Source organism: Portunus trituberculatus, chromosome 11 (assembly GCF_017591435.1).
Source record: "Portunus trituberculatus isolate SZX2019 chromosome 11, ASM1759143v1, whole genome shotgun sequence".
Lineage (NCBI taxonomy): Eukaryota > Metazoa > Arthropoda > Malacostraca > Decapoda > Portunidae > Portunus > Portunus trituberculatus.
Window position 1 is genome coordinate 4085215 of NC_059265.1, and position 5116 is coordinate 4090330.

Genomic DNA, 5116 nt, shown 5'->3' on the forward strand with positions numbered 1-5116 from the left:
AATGGTTTAATGGTACACAGATCTCAGGGTAAAAATGTGTCCCAGTACTGAAGGGTTGAAATAGTGAAGACTGTGGCCATTAATCTTGTGATCTCCATACACCTCTCCATTTTATTGATATTAGCAAGGGTCTATGGTGGTCAAAGGATTAATGGCCACAGCCTTCACTATTTTAATCAATTCAGTACTGGGACACATTTTACCTTGAGATTTTTGTACCATTAGACCATTTTATTGACCAGGGTTATTTGACTTCAGTACTGGGACACATTTTTCCTTGAGATTTGTGTACCATTAGACCATTTTATTGATATTAGCACAAGGGTGTATGGTGGTCAAAGGATTAATGGCCACAGCCTTCACTATTTTAATCAATTCAGTACTGGGACACATTTTTACCTTGAGATTTGTGTACCATTAGACCATTTTAATGACATTAGCAAGGGTGTATGGAGGGCACAAGATTAATGTGTGTGTGTTGTTTTAAAAATGTTTTCATGTATATTATTACTATTTGATTGTTTACTTTGATTGCTCTCTCTCTCTCTCTCTCTCTCTCTCTCTCTCTCTCTCTCTCTCTCTCTCTCTCTCTCTCTCTCTCTCTCTCTCTCTCTCTCTCTCTCTCTCTCTCTCTCTCTCTCTCTCTCTCTCTCTCTCTCTCTCTCTCTCTCTCTCTCTCTCTCTCTCTCTCTCTCTCTCTCTCTCTCTCTCTCTCTCTCTCTCTCTCTCTCTCTCTCTCTCTCTCTCTCTCTCTCTCTCTCTCTCTCTCTCTCTCTCTCTCTCTCTCTCTCTCTCTCTCTCTCTCTCTCTCTCTCTCTCTCTCTCTCTCTCTCTCTCTCTCTCTCTCTCTCTCTCTCTCTCTCTCTCTCTCTCTCTCTCTCTCTCTCTCTCTCTCTCTCTCTCTCTCTCTCTCTCTCTCTCTCTCTCTCTCTCTCTCTCTCTCTCTCTCTCTCTCTCTCTCTCTCTCTCTCTCTCTCTCTCTCTCTCTCTCTCTCTCTCTCTCTCTCTCTCTCTCTCTCTTTTATCTTTGAATATTTGTTAACTTGAAAAGTTGTTTAAAAATAATTTGTGAAGTTGAAATTTCTTAAAATTTTGCAAAGTTGAAAATTCATGTTAATATTTATTGTATATTATAAATTGATGTTAATATTTATTGTATATTAAGTTGAAAATTATTGTAGACTTAAATTCTTTTATATATTATTTATTATTAAGTTGAAAATCATTGTAGACAATTTTTTTATACTGTTAAGTTGAAAATTTGTCTATTTATTGTCTAGACTTTTTCACCATAGGATTTTGCTCACTTTTTATACTCAGTTTTTATTTTTAAGTTGAAAATTTGTGTAGACTTTCTCTGTATTCTTTGTATATATATTGTTTTATTCAGTTGAAAATATTTGTGGGTTTTTTTTGCAGGCAATGTGTAATAATGTCAAAATTGAATAAAAGTGTAGGGAGACTCTTGTATTTAATTTTGGCTCCAATATGCATCCACCTTATCTCCGGAGACTCTTTAGAGTATTTTCGACTTAGTACGATTTAGGGCCCGTTTTCGGCTTTTTTTTTTTTTGCCATTTTTCTAGATTTTTACCATTTTTCTAGATTTTTACCATTTTAGTGTTTTTTGGCCAGTAGTGCTGCTGTATTTTTGTAGTACGATATAGGGCCCGTTTTTCGGCTTTTTTTTGCCATTTTTTCTAGATTAACATTTTTTTCTAGATTTTTTTACCATTTTTAGTGTTTTTGGCCAGTAGTGCTGTATTTTATGTAGACCGTTTGAAGATTTTTCAGCCAGATGGTATTTTGGGACCATTTTACATTAAGATTGATTGATGTCATGTAACTTTTTCGCTTTAGTTTCATTTCCTAACAACCACTTTTTTTTTGTATTGCTTATGATAATAAATAGAAAAGCTTCAAATCTAGCGCGTTTTATTTCTGGGTGTGATCGTTTAGAGCGAGTGTAGGTGGTGGTCAATGGAGGCAATATTGGTGTCAGACGGATCCAAGCCAGCTTGAGGCGACTACTCACTGAAACCACCCACAACCCACAAATATTCCCAGGAAAGGAAATTTACCGAAACAAAAGATTCCCAGGAAAGGAAATTTACCGAAACAAAAAGATTTCTTTACACATTATTATTCAGTAGTGACAACAGATCCAAGTACAGTGACACCACCATAATGAGGTGGTAGTGGCAGCAAGCGTTGAATAGGAGGATGTCTGCTATGCGAAGCTGAATCTCTGGACTGCGGTGGAGTTAGTGGTGGTGGTGGTGTAGCAGGTGTTTGCCAGGCCGCTGCGAGGCGAAGTCCCTCAGTGCCAGTAGCTGCGACGGCGACACGTGTATTAGCGGGACGGCAGTGAAGGCCCAATGCGAGGCAGTGCCCCTCCGAGTAGCGGTAGCAGCGGCGGCAACGGTCAATGTAGGCGCAGTGCGAAGCCAGAGAGTCCTTCCCTTGATGGTGCAGGACGCACGGGATCGCTGCAGTCACGGCTTCGGATCACCAACTCCTGTAATGGAGAAAAATTAACTGATTATCTCCATATGTACCACGCCACACTGTCCTACAATACACACTTCACTGCCTCAGTCAGCCTCTCACTCGCCCTCCTCGATCGTTATTCCACTTACACTCCAGTTACACCCTTCTCCCTCGTTCTCCTCCCAGCGTCTCCCGTGTGACGTAGCATCCTGGCCCTTCACCATCCTGACACTCCCATCCCTTCATTCTCACATCTCCCACGCCAGTCTCAGTAAACCACACCACGTCAAACCCCTCAAACTTCCCCACACCCGATCCTCACACCCACACAACCAATCTTGCCACACATTCATCTACCTGGTTAGTGGAATCTTCCGTGTCTGCCGTCATCTGTAGGTTCTCGTCTCCAATCCTCCGCCTCACCACACCTGCCTCGCCTCTATCACCCACTCATCCAGCCAGTCTCCCTCAACGGCGGCAGCGGCGGTGGCGGTCGTTAGAGTAGACCGTGTGCGCGATGCAATCTTACGGCGGAGGCTTCTAGAAGTGTTGGTAGTGAGCGTTGTCCGTCAAAGTGCAAGGTAGACGAGGCTCATTACCGCTGTGGAGTCAGGCCTTTGGATCGTCAACGCCTGTAATGGACAAGAATAAGCATGAACAAAGCAGTACCTTGTTTACTTGTTCACTAATTATCCCTACAGCTAACAAGCAAGATTACCCTAAGCAAACTCCTTCACTGCCTCAATCAGCCTTTCACTCTTCATTCTACGTATTCTTACCACCACCACCACCACCAATACCATCACAAAAACATGAACAGCAGTATCTTTTTCACTAATTATCTCTAAATGACCAACACCACACATTCCCTTCACGTCTTCACTTCCATCCATAATGTGCCCAAACTCACTCTAAACACTTTATTCCCCATCTGTCTGTCCTAAAACTCAACCACTGCCTCAGCCAACCTTTCACTCGTCTCTACTCAGTTACACGTCTTCACAGTGCCCTAACCCAGCCAAACACTCGCACCACACCATCCATCCCTTCTGTCTTCTATTTTATCACACTGCATTCAGTTAGTTCCCACTCTGCCTCCTCTTGCCACGAGCCATTCACGCTCACTTCATTCCTCCCAGCCATTCTCAACCCTCCCCACACACACAAACCCTCCCACCGTCACTCGTGAACCTCGAACCATTTACGCCAGCCTACCACTTCAAGAACTAATTTCATGGTTATATCCCCAAACTTATCGTTATGCTACCACATCTCGCTTCTAATGCACGTACCTTGAAACACCAGCCTCGTTACGTTAGGAAATCCTGTCCACTCATTCTTTTCGCCGATTCTGGTACCTATTCTATAACGAGGGAACCACAATGACTAACCTGAAACATTTTAGCCTCAAATACAACTTACTTAAAGGAGTTCTATAGTAACGCGACCCGTTTAATCCCTTCAGCACCAAGACGCGTTTTCATATTCCTTGTTACTATTTGGTGATTTTATACAACTTGAGAAACCTTGTGACATCCATACACGCTTTGTAATATCAATAGAATGATCTAATCGTACACACATCTCAAGGTGAAAATGCGTCACAGTACTGAAGAGGTTAAGCGTAATTCTTCCTTCCTACACAACTACAATGACCACGAAAACACTACACTTGTTACAGCCATTACACAAATCTATTCTGAACCCACGTTACTCTAACCACACTAGTGAATGAACGACCATCTGCCCTTATTGTCATCTACAAGTAAATTTAACATCCACACGTAGCGATGGTTCCTGATACATCCTACATTGACACACAGACATCGTACAATTAACCTTCCAATAGACGCAGTGCACATCCTACACATACCCAGTTATCCTTTATCATTCAACATTCCTAACAACCTTCAAGTTACTGACTAACAATTTCCTATCACCACTGCAGTGTCAACGCGCACACAACACCCAACACCTCACACCTACACTATTCGTTTACATAAAAACCACTAACCTCTCCTCTGTGCTGTGCTGTGCTGTGGTGTGGTCCGATAATCTCACAGCAGCGGCACGTCACCCGCCGCACGAAGACCCACGCAGATCAAGCTTCCCGTTGCTGTTCCTGCCGCTGCTGAACGTCACGCCCACGACAAGACACAGACGGACACTGGGCTGCGTACACTCGAGGGTCGGTGGTGGCGTGGTGGCTGGAGAGATGTAGCGAGCGTGGTGTCTGGATTAATACTGTTCCAGCTACTGCTGACGTTGCTTCGTTCTTGTCTCACCCCCCCCAACCTGCCAATAAGGAAAGAGCAACTTGAGGGCAAACGAGCATATGAAACGCTGCCAGTGAACCTAACCACTGGTCCACCACCTGGATATAAACTAGCCACGCTCTTTAACTCCTTCCAAACCAACCATTACACACACTCAATTGCATTAATTTGTTTCATCAAGCATTCTCACCTTCCGTGTAGTACTTACAATATACACGATTTTTTTTATCATTATGTTGTAACAGTTTGAAGCTTCCTTCGTAATAAATGATTATGATAAGATGATAATAATAATAATCTCTCTCTCTCTCTCTCTCTCTCTCTCTCTCTCTCTCTCTCTCTCTCTCTCT

At 42.9% G+C, this 5116-nt stretch overlaps 1 long non-coding RNA gene across 2 annotated transcripts in view; it reads right to left on the reverse strand.

Moving 5' to 3' along the window:
* Positions 1-2127: 2127 nt before the first annotated feature.
* Positions 2128-5116, reverse strand: part of LOC123502411 — a 20329-nt gene continuing 17340 nt past the window's right edge. Inside the window, exons 3-5 of one of the 2 annotated variants that reach the window (XR_006674038.1) lie at positions 4505-4511; positions 2848-3122; positions 2128-2518 (exon numbers count right to left, since the gene is read on the reverse strand). This is a non-coding gene — a long non-coding RNA (uncharacterized LOC123502411). The remainder of the gene's footprint in view (positions 2519-2847; positions 3123-4504; positions 4512-5116) is intronic. The other variant, XR_006674037.1, reaches the window with a different exon arrangement.